The sequence below is a fragment of the Phoenix dactylifera genome, unplaced genomic scaffold (assembly GCF_009389715.1).
Source record: "Phoenix dactylifera cultivar Barhee BC4 unplaced genomic scaffold, palm_55x_up_171113_PBpolish2nd_filt_p 000299F, whole genome shotgun sequence".
Taxonomy (NCBI): domain Eukaryota; kingdom Viridiplantae; phylum Streptophyta; class Magnoliopsida; order Arecales; family Arecaceae; genus Phoenix; species Phoenix dactylifera.
The window spans coordinates 295,697-307,736 of record NW_024067776.1 but is presented as its reverse complement, the minus strand read 5'-3'; the positions used below and the strand labels follow the sequence as shown (position 1 = coordinate 307,736).

The following is a 12,040-nucleotide window of genomic DNA, read 5'->3' as shown; positions in this document are numbered from 1 at the left end:
TCTCGTCAGAGCATCCATGGTAGGGCTGCCTGATTCCACACAACGGGCAATTTCTCATATTCTGATTTCTTTTCGGTGATATCACCTTAAGATTCTCTAATCGGTAGCATTCCTTTATCTGAAAATCAAAAATAAAAATCATCAGCAGCAACCATACAGGGAAGAACTGCATGGATACACTGCGTTGGCATCTAAACAGCTCCTTCACCTCTCAAGGAATTTATTGATTCTGTTCAAGAGAAATCCCGTACCAAGGGAGATAAATGGAACTGCCTTCTCAGTATGATGTGCCCACCTGCACGAATAACACTCAAAACAAGCAAAATTTGGGCGAACCACGTGTCTGCTCTTAATCTCTTGTGTTATTTATTATTATTTTTTTTTATTTTGTTGGCCGCACTTATATCCATGGTGTATGAGCTGCTGTTGTACGAAAAGAAAAAGAAAAAAAAAGCAAAATTGGCATATATTGAGTGTAGTTTTTTCATTGTATTTCAAATGTTTTGAAGTATTTTGTTTTTTTAACTCAGATGGCAGTGCTCACACGAGACTAGTGTGAAGTACCGATGGACCAAAAAAAAAAATAATTTTGGAATGTACAAACTAGCTTACTTGTTCCATCTGTTTAACAATGTCCGCATGATTTAAGTCTCCTTGCAGATTCTTCCCCGTCTTTGTAATACCACAATTTTTCATAGTCTCTTCTCGTAATTGATGTTATTCACAAGCTCGACATCAAGGAGCAATCCTGCCGTGGAAAGTGTTTAGAGATGGAAAGAATTGTGGAATTATAGCTATGAAAGAAAGACATGAAGAATGTGAAACAATCTTTCGATAATTTTTTGTTCATGTGAAAAGAGGTAGCACGAAGTGGCAAAATCATCAAAGGGTCGTGGGCCGTCGGTTGTTTCCCTTTATTATGTTATGACACGGGCTTGATCAAAGTGCAAAGTACGTTCTAATCATGAGGCCTGGAAAGCTGGTGATTTTTTAAATGGAACGAACACCAGACGTCCGCACCAACTCGATCGATCTCATGCCGTACGATATTCCCTCTGCACCTACGCCCATCTGGTCCGTCGACCATCGATCCGACGGGCCAGAAGCTTTCTTACTGCATTTGATTTCATACAAACGGCCACACACGGAATCTTCCCTATTGTGGTCCTGACAAAAGCTGCCACAAGGATGTGACTGCGAGTTGGCCCTCCAACTGGCAAATTATGTGGTGGCGCCCGGCCTCAGCTGGAAGCAGCCCATTACCGAGACCTTCTGTGGGCCCGTCGTGGACTCCGTCAGATCTTGAACATATCCAAAGCCCGAGAACAGGAGAGACAGCTATCCTTGCGTCCCTCCCAAGGAAGAGGTGGCGGACGGTTGGGATTGGTCTAGATGGACAGCTTGGATGGTGGATAGCATTTGGTGCTCGAAATGGACCATTTTTACAGAATTACGGGATCACCCCTGGGATTCTCCAGTTCCAAACCAGGGGTCGGGTCCACTAGCTGCTAAGGCAGGCCCAACATGAGAAGCAACCGGAGATGGACGAGAATGCCGTTCCATCACAACCGTTACAAGGGCATTCTGGTCATGTGATGCGTCACGTAGCCAATAAATCCCTTAAATGCTGGCCCAGAGATTCTTCCGTTGCCAACCCAACCCACTCTGCGTATATTTTACTACAAGAAAAGCAAAAAGTTCGCAACCGCTACGTGCGCGCGCGCGCGAGAGAGCGAAGCTAATGATGGCTAAGAAGAAGAGAGAGGGAGAGAGGAAGAAGAGATTGGTGAATACCGTCACTAGCGGCATACAGGGGTGGTGCTGGCGATGGGATTTTTTATCTACCAAAAGTTGCCGGAGAATCGGCGAGCAAAAGGTGGTTTTCCGGCGAGGGCGTGGGTGGTGGTGAAACGGGCTGCCGTGAAGGTCGTCGGGGTTTATGTGGGGAAGCGGAGGCGGGCAGCGAGGCACGCGAGGAGGCTCACACGGGCTGCATCTTGGGCCAGGCTAAGGAGGGCCGTGGGCCGGGCAGGGGCCCGGCATGTGCCGGCGGCGAGCTACGACTCGGCGAGCTATGCGCAGAATTTTGACGATGGGGTGTGGAAGGAAGAGGAAGAGTTCTGGAGGGGTGGGTCATTTGCCTATAGGTACGGCCAGTATGGTCCCTTGGCGAGTTGAGTGATCCCATGTATTTTTCTTTCTTTCTTTGATTTTTTTATTGTTCTTTTGCAGCCCTTCGTTTCTCTCTACTCTGCATCAGAGAATTACGAAAAGTGTTTTGCGTTTTCTCCTTTTTTAGTTCATTTCATATCACTTTCCATATTATAAAAGACTTATATGTTGTAACATATCTTGTAAAGGAAAGGTGGGATGATTTTAGCGAGTTCTAATTTTCAGTTGTGGAATCTCTGTGGTAGCTAGCTATTTGATTGGTTGGAATTGATTAAAGTTACATATCAAATGGGGAATTAATTAATTTGGACGATAAGTGAAAGCTTCAAACTTGAAGTCAAGCTCGTTTTGTAAGTTTTCAAGGCTCATTCTTTTTTTCTTTTTTTGTTTCAGGTAAAGGAAATTGCTTCAAAGAAATTATATAATGTTGTTCCGTTGAAACCCTTTGAGGAATAACCTGTCCATTGAATAATAATGTTGGAAAATATAGTGAAACAAAATAATGGATAACCTGAAAAATACTTTTCTATGGATCAAGCTATTCACCATAGTTTAATAGATCTCATGACAGTAATGTAACAATATAGTAGAATATTATCGTGTTTGCTTGCTATATGTTTGCTGATAGAATGATACGAAATTCACTAGGAAAGAAATCAGAAGATCTGTCCATGCGCCGTGTGCATTTAATACTTGGATTCCTACTAAGGGCCTGAGGTTTTTTTTTTTTTTTTCCTTCCCTCCTAATATGATTTATGTATGAATATAGGCCAAGTCTAACTTATAATTTCATAATTTTGTTGATTGTATTGGTCCAATCCACAAATTATATAGAATTTTCAGTCTAATTATCCACATAGGCTAAATTTGAAATACTTTTGATCCGAGAGCAAGGGCAGCTCACCATGTTTTAATTCACTTGAGTGGTCTAGGAGTTTTCCAACTCTAAGAATGAACACGCATTCATGACTCCGGTAATTGTCACATACATGCCATTCATGAATTCTTAACTATATCCAACAAACCCTGTCAAGATTAGAATATAATTATATTCTACACCAATAACATCTCTACAAAGTTAATCATGCATAGCTTCTTACATATTTTAATATTATGTTTTGTTTGTTGATTTTGTGATTATTTGATGATTAACCGTTCTGGAACAATCTAAACAGGGATAAGACGCATAATAGTGTAAGTCCTCTTCTGAGTGTTAGAGTCCATTGATTGATTGATTATGTCAAACTTAGTCGATTTTACCAAACTTTATCTTGATTGATTTGTGATTGATTATGCCAAACTTAATCGGCCTTATCAAACTTCGTCAGCCTCTTAGTGTATATAAAGACTGCTCCTGTACATTGTAACAGACGGGCAGAAATAAAATTTTTTTCTCTTTTTCTTCTTTTTCAACACTGAGAGAAGAAAGCTTAAAGAGCATAATAGCGAGATGAGGGGAATTAGAGAATCACTTTCACAAACAAGCCTGGGAGGTATATGTGTGTTTTTAGCCAAAAAAAAAAGAAAAAAGTTGGCAAGCCACCACTGATTTCACTGAATTAATGAAAACAGGAGAGCAGCAAAGTTAGCCAGAGGCCCACAAGAGTGCCAAACTTTAAAGGGCAACTCACAAACCATGGTTTAGATGAACAAAGTAGCAGCAGCACTGGGCAAAAGCCCCAGTTTGCTCCACCTCCATAGCAAAACGCTCACTAGGAGTAACACCATTCGCAAAACTCGACCAGTATGAAGTGCCTTACTTCCCTAAACTAATATGATCAAGTTAAATTACTTATGTACATTAAAATATGACGCGTGTGGCATATGTGATAGGGTATAATATGTGAAAATGCTGAGCTTCATAAAGAGATTCCTCCAGTGCTTGGGTTATATAGTACAATAGACATGAACCATGGCTGCCCGAGCAACAACCACTAGCCTTGTTGGTAGGGCTTCCCACAAATTGGGCCATGGGCCTGATTTGAAATTTTTCCGCACAGGGTTTTGATGCTAGGAGCCTATAAAACGGTTTTTTTGGCCTGATCCAATCTGACCCGGCCCTTCCAGATCAGCATTATAGCCCAAGTTTGAGCTTAGAGGCTTATGGTTTTGGTTAGAATTTAAGTTTCCTCACAAGTCAAGACCGTTCGTTAAAACACAAGCAGTTGGTTATCTTTCTAACGTCTAGCCCTTTATCAAGGCTTCCACCAACTTTATAAGGAACAACGAATTTTTATAAGAAATCCTTATCTCTCAGAACTATGCCACCAGAGACCCAGAAAGTTGATCTTATAAAATGTTGCAATCCCTTTAGAATCAATCTTTCCTCATAAGCAACGAATAGATATGTGCTAGCACAATACACCGGTCATATGCAAAAGAAGTTACATAGAGATGTGTAATCTTTCCATTGCTATCTTCTCTACTGGCGTTCCAGTTGCCTAAAAATTGCAACTGGTCACCGTTATCGAGCAGTTATTTACCAAAGCTGTCTTTTGAAGTATGGAACTATATATTTACCAAAGATGGAAGCCGGTCCAGTGCGTGTGTATGAGCCTGATCTCCCTACTCTCTACACCAATGTGTTGCCTTTGAAACCTTTTATAAATATCCCTAGGTGAAATTTTGCAATCTTGGCACGGCTACTTGCTGAACGCGAACAGTGTAGGCTCTGGCCGGAGGCAAGCCTGTGCAGGTAAAATATGCACGTAGTGGTGGGGTGCGAATAGATTGACTCAATGACACTCGTACCAAAAATGCAATCCAGTAGTCGGTTGCTACGTCAAGGTGACGTCAAGGGAATTGCAGTTTTAGATGCTGCTTCCCAATAACGATTATTAACTTTTAAATGGGCCCATTTTATGTGACACATATTGATGGATTTTATTCACTTCACGTGCCGTTTGCGCGAAACGAAAGTACAGCACATGGCGCTCCCACGAAATGTACGTCATGTCTGTGATGCTTTCTGTTTCATTGGCCGGAGTTGTTCATCATGTGGGAGGCCCAATTTTACCATTAATGTGAGAGGCCCAATTTACCATTAATGTCAGAGGCCCAAATTCACGGCAAACGTCTTCTGTTCAAATTCACAAAAAAAAAAAAGGGGAATTCTTTTCCTTTCTTTCTCTTCCTCTTTTCCTTTCATATTCATCATCTTATTCGAACTTTTTTCTCATTCTTGTTCATTTATTATTTCCACAAATATTTTTTTTTCTCTTTCTCTCTCCTTCGTATGACATTCTCTTTGATTGTTGATCAGATATAGATTCCCCCGAATTGTTCTCTTAATTCCCTCTATTTAGTCTAGTTTTCTTTTAATTGCAAAACTAGTCTAACTAGTGAACTTTAATCTAATTAGGTGGAAGCTTAGATTCGGATAATGAGAAGGCATGATTAGGACCAATTCCTTTACATTCATATAACCATGAACTCCATCTCATTGTGAAATCCATGTGTTAGTGTGAGGTTGCAATTAATTGTTAGATCCAAGGGACAATTAGGACCTCTAGACGTTAGGCAAGATTAGGTGGTCTGGATGCAAACTAGGCCCTATCATGAGACATTTCAAGAAGTCTAATAAGATGCCTAATTTTCTATCAAAAAAAAGAGATACTTAATTATTTTAGATTTTTGGATGATTATCTAGATTGGTAAATTTCGAGCGATTTTAGAGCAGAAATTATCTCCAAGCATTCTATCATCTGATTTGCATTTTTTGAAAATTAATCTATTGCTATTATATTTGTTTAAATTTAGTATCATATGTAAGCTTTATGAAAATGATTTGTAAAATATTGGATCAAGTATGGGATATTTTACTTGGGCAAGAACTGTATTTTATTGTATTGATAAATACGATGATATTGTATATGTTATGTGTTGTTTTGGCTACTCTCTAGTCTGACTATGATCACATAGGCTTAGGATCTAGTCTCCTTATGAATCTTTAGTGGGGCGATTACTGGCACATATCGGCTAATGGCATGAGGCAATTAGGAATTAGTTTCCTTACGAGCCCAGCCAATCGAAGTTGATCGCTAGCATATGCTGGTGGAAGCATGTTTTCCATATGATATTAAAGCTAGTTTCCTTCTGGACCTCTAGAGATTGATTACTAGTGCATGACCTGCATGACCGATGAATAGCATGTTGTAGTCACAATCTAGTCTCTTTTGGGGCTTGCCACAGGCCAATCGTGGCCATAGTCGTAAAAATTGAGAGAGTGAGAGTAGATGGTCCATCCATATTTATTTTGGCTAAATATATTATATATCTTGAAATCTATGTTGATAGACATGATATGTTCATTGGCATGGTTTAATTTTAAAAAATCATGCAAATTGAAAATTTATATTTTTTCTACAATATATTTGATCGAACAAGAGGTTTTGGAAACTTACTAAGCTTGTAAAGCTCATTCTCTCTCTTCCATTTTTTTTTCAGATGTAGAGGAATAGACGAGGCTTAGGATTGGGCAGTAAGGAGCTTAGGATCTAGAAGATATATATATATTTTTTAATAAATCAATTAGACTATTCTTATTCATTATTATTAAATGATTGTAGTCTATTTCCTTGGGATAATTATATTAGACTATTTGTTTGAATTTAGAATGACTTAAATATGTATATATCAAAAGGTAGGCTTTGCATGTCCTGTGGGTTCGACCTTATGGAAGTGCGGCCATCTGTCATATGCTCGGCTTGTGCCATTGGGTCGGGGCATGATAATTACTATATGTTTTGGGGGTAATAGTTGTATTTGAAGTGGGAAAACCAGCCAAAATCAAAAATCAAAATTGGGGAAGAGTAAGTCTCCCTCAAAATGTTTTCCTACATGGCCTGAATCATTTTTAGTTTTTTTTTCCTGCAATATGCTGGAAAGTTATCTATATAATCTTTTATAGGCTAGAGCACTAGTAACTTTTGCAACAAATGAGGCAAATATTCTTCTTAAAATTCTAGGGCTGGTAATTTATATAGTTTTATTGGGTACGCGACCCTACTAGACCCATTTAGAGATGCGCATTTAAAATAAAATCCTATAGTGGGTTCAGAGCAAAAGTAGATAATGGCATATCCCCCTTCCTTGAACTTTACATTAGGTATTTACTAAAATTCCCTTTTTCTAATTATTTGATTTTTTTAGTTTAAGATATCTATGATTTTTTGGAAAATAATATTTCTATTTATTGTTTGTACTGTTATCAAATGTTTGGTTTTGTCATGTTTAATGTCTTAGAATTTTAGTTTGTCTAATGTTGCATGAGGTATTCTAATTTAATGCAGAATTCTTTTTATTTATTTGATTTGTATGCTGAATTTTCTTTAGAGAGAGAGAGAGAGAGAGAGAGAGAGAGAGAGAGAGAGAGAATTTTTGTGGTTTTACTTGCCCCGATCCATCCCAACCTATCTTGTCCACCTCTAGACAGGATGGAGCATGATGTGTTCGGAAATTTAAGTATATTCGGATATCCTGACTCTCCCGAAGGGTACGAGTTGGGGATGGATATATGATTCCCCAAGATAGAGGGAGTGTAAATAATGGCACACTCGTCTCATTCCACCTTGTCGCCATCCCTATAAAATCCTCAAAGGAAACATCATAGGGTATATATCACAAGTGTTGCAACTATGGCCTAATTAACCGATCCAAATATGTGCCTAATTAATTGATCCCCATCATAGGGTTTATATCACAAGTATTGCAACTATGACCTAATTAATTGATCCAAATATGTGCCTTTCTTTGTTTCCTTCCTCTCTCTTGAGTTTAGAGGGCAAATCCTTGAAAAGCTCCTAGATGGCAACAGCCCTAGCCAGCCAGCTTTATCTTGCTGTACTCCCAAGATGATCGCAAGGCAGGCCATTTACTTTGCTCTGGAACAAATTTCTTTTTAATAATCATCACTTTCTATTCTCTTTTCTATGCAGTTAATTTACTAGCGATCCTTGGCTGATCACAGCTCTCCTCTCCTTTAGACAGCAAATTTTTCAGCAAGAATGACAGCCTCTCTAGTGACTCATATGCAAATGCTAATTACTTTATTTTCCTAATGAAAACTTGGATTTCCCTTCCGGTGAGGGTGGAAAAGGCCCGTCAAGGATAGTTGTTTTAAAGTATAGGAGAAGACCCATACAATGCCACCGGTGGTCTCAATATCAAATGATGCATCCTATTTGCAGCACCTTGCCATATTCTATCAACGGGTCGTATGTGAGGACCACATTAATTATTCGCTAGAAACATCTTAAGTACTTATTTAGTTTATGGCCCATGTGAACTAGAAATACTACAGTACATGCTCATTAAGGGTGATCATCGACCGATCATAATGTTTGTAATTAAATTTGAATAGATTTGAACCTTTAGGGTAGTAGAGTTTAAACAGGAGGAATATATGATAATTTTTTGAAGAGATTTTAGATATTTATATAAGACTAAAGGATCTAAAAAAAATATTTTTTAACTAGCTTTTTTTTTCGAGTGAAATTTTGGATTTTTTATATTGCAGCTAGTTGTATCACGATGGATCCATGGAGAGCACTCAATAGTCAATATTAAAAGAGAGGAGAAAATCGAGCGGTTCTTCTAGTTTGCTATTTACGATGGGAACTCCCTTCCATAGCTTTCACAAATCAAACAGCTGGTGAGCCCGCAACGATGGATGGATGGTGGATGCTGAAGTCGGACCTTGAGGCAGCCCTCTTTTTCTACCAACCCCCCGTTTCCTTCGTTTATCTCATGCGGTGTCGGCGAGGAAGCCGGGGAGGAGAAGGGAAGCGGATACGGCCAAAGAAGAGGGGGCGACTATCAGAGAGGCGGACCTTCCAACCGACGACACTTTCCGTGGGACCCACTCTCACAGGGCACCAAACCTTGCCTCACGTTTCCCGTGACCACAGGATGGTGGATGTATTAGCGGTGGAATATCTCTTCGTCTTCTCCTCCTCCTCCTTTTTCTAGAAAAATTACAAATGGATCTTTGAATCAAATTTCTCGTGAAATTCTAGCTTTAATACATGTTGAGACTGAAGCCACAACATTGGCAATTTGGCATGGGCAATTACTTTAGAATCAATCCATCTAAGATTTAGAAGTAAATAGTTAAAAATAAATAGCGTATAGAAATTTCTGAAGGATACCACCCTCTATTTGGAAGGAGGTTATTTAATCTCAAATAATGATTGTGGCAAAGCTAGTTGCACTTTCTTATCTTGATTCATTTTCATAAGCATATAAAGATAACTCTAGTTATTGCTCTCAACTTTCATTATTTACTTTCATGGATTAATCTAATGGACAATTCTATAACTATCATGTATTAAAATTTATTTTGAAGATATATTAAAAATTATATGATACATGTAATGGAGGATAAGATGTGACTAAAAAATAGAGATACCCAAAAGATTCTTTCTAAAATTTGTGAATAATTGGAAAAAGACAAAAAAGCAATGAGTTTAAGAGCAATTTTACTTATGATGTTTGCATATAATTATTAAAGAGCCATGGTGTTCCCTGTTTACGAGCAATTATTTGCTCCGATAGGGACTATTAAATGTAATTAATCACATTAGTATTATTATTTTATCAGTGTATTAACAAATTAATATGATTGCCAGCTAGTTAAGAAAGAATATGGGACCAGAAATCAAACCATTTCTACCAATTTTGATGAGATGGTTGACTAAGACACTACGCCAAATTTCTGATATAGGGAAGTTAAATATAAACTACCACAAAAACATGAATTCTCAAAAGAAAAGAGAGCATTTTGTCGAGAACTTAAGCGAACTTCACGAGAGATGACTTGCCTGAGAAATTGCCAGAAAGATTCCACCATCGAAAGGAAGAGAACCAAACTCTAAAATACTACGTGGCCCCCCATCCACCCCATACATGCAGGAATAAAACCAGGCTGTCCAAGAGCTGTTAAACATAACACCATTACACCGCCACGCCACCGCCTCCTTCCTCTCTATCTACCCTCACCCCTCTTTCTTCCAGGTACTGAAGACAAGGAGAGGAGGAAAAGAAGAAGCCACCTTGTTCCCTCCTCTCCTCCAGCCATGAGCTCCTTCTTTGAGAACTTCCAAAAGGGGAGGTTCTTCCCCACCATGCCCCTCAAGGATGACCTTCCCGTCTCCCAAGACCACCAGAAGGACACCCACATGATAGGCCTCAGGAGGAGGATCTCCTCCTTCTCCGTGAGGATCCAGCCCTTGTCCTCCGCCTCCGCTGCATGGGCCTTCAGGAGGTCCGAGTCCATGCCCTCCATCGGGGAATTCACCAGCGGCCCTCTAAAGAAGGTGGTGGGATTGGGGGTGGGGGTGGATCCTCTCGAGGAAGCCGACCTTCGCCCGGGACCTCGAGATGAACGAGGAGGAGACGGCAATGCTCGGATGCCGCAGCAAGGGGACCTGGCGGCACGTCTTCTACAAGGTGCGGTCGGAGTTCAGGAAGCTCGTGAGATCGAACACCTTGCCAACCACGCAGCAATTCAGGTATGATTCGTTCAGCTATGCCAAAAATTTCGATGATGGGAAGACAGGAGAGCAGTGAGGTTCGAGTTGGCGGCGACCTTTGGGACAGGTCAGGCTTCATGGTGTTCGATACATACTTCTCTTCTCTTTCTTGGAGGTGAATCATGGTGTGTCAAAGAGGAATACATAGATGAGCTGCTTAAGCATATGTTCATGTTGTCATAATTCATCACCTTATGGCTAGTGGAGATCCATGCAAGAAGAGCACATAAAGACTTCAACGATTACGGACTCGAGCAGTCTAACGGAGTTGAAGTGGTTTTAGATTGTTCAGATCTAGCATGTTTGAACGAAGAAAGAATAATTCTTCTAGAAATCATGCATGAATGTGTCATCTATATAGTCTTATTCTATTTATTTTTTTTGGATGTCAAGCAAATTCTGCAATGTTGTAGCTTCTTTTTTTTTTTTTTAATATGCGATTTTATTCCCCAATTGTGTTTGGAAAGTAGGCTTGGGCAGACAGTAACAAGTAATCTCTCTTGTCATGTTTCTCATGGCGAATTAATCCAAACTGGACCACAATTGCCCTGAATTTCGCTAGCTAACATCCACCACGTATGACTAGGGCATGTTTCAGTTCTTTATTTTTTTCCAAAGTCTGTAGATGTGAGGATCTATACAGGCTTATGTTTAGTCCCATATCGGTTATTCTCTTAGTAGATCTTGGGTACTTATACAGGATGAAAAAACTCAAATAATATCTTCCAGCTAGCAATTTAGATCCAACGTTTATGATTTATTTTCCAATATGTATTTGATTACAAGCCTAAATTTAGTAATGGAAAATCATAAAATTTGGTGCTTAAAAATCAGGATGGGCAGCAAGGACTATGTTTCGATATGTCGGCCCACTTACATCGCAAACTTTGGGAGGGATCCATCACATGAAAGGTGGGCTCTACCACAATCGATGGTACAAAGTGACATGTCACATATAAATGGTCCTGTTTGCAACCCCATGTTCATCTAATCGAAATGGATTAATTATATGCATAGATAATTAACAATCTCAACATGGTCATGAGATTCGTATGTGTACAAAAGAATTTAGGTGATGCATCCTTTTTGAGGGGGGTTGGTGGGTGGCCTCTCCATGTTGCTTGCACCAACGTTCTTCCTAAAAATTGTATTTGCTCCGAACAGACAGCATCACCAATTAACTTGCATTTGATGGGGGTCTAGGAACTCAGGTGATCAAGCCATTTTCAGTGACATCAACAATAGCCGTTGGTCTCATATCTTGCATTTGAATCATCTCGAAGAGTCAATCTTGATGCGATGAAGATTTCGTATGGTCTTTGTGATGCCTGCCTTAA

General features: G+C 39.5%; 1 pseudogene; it reads left to right on the top strand.

The window, feature by feature from the left end:
• Positions 1–10,079: 10,079 nt before the first annotated feature.
• On the top strand, positions 10,080–11,169 carry LOC103713939 (annotated as a pseudogene).
• The last annotated feature ends 871 nt before the right edge of the window (positions 11,170–12,040 follow it).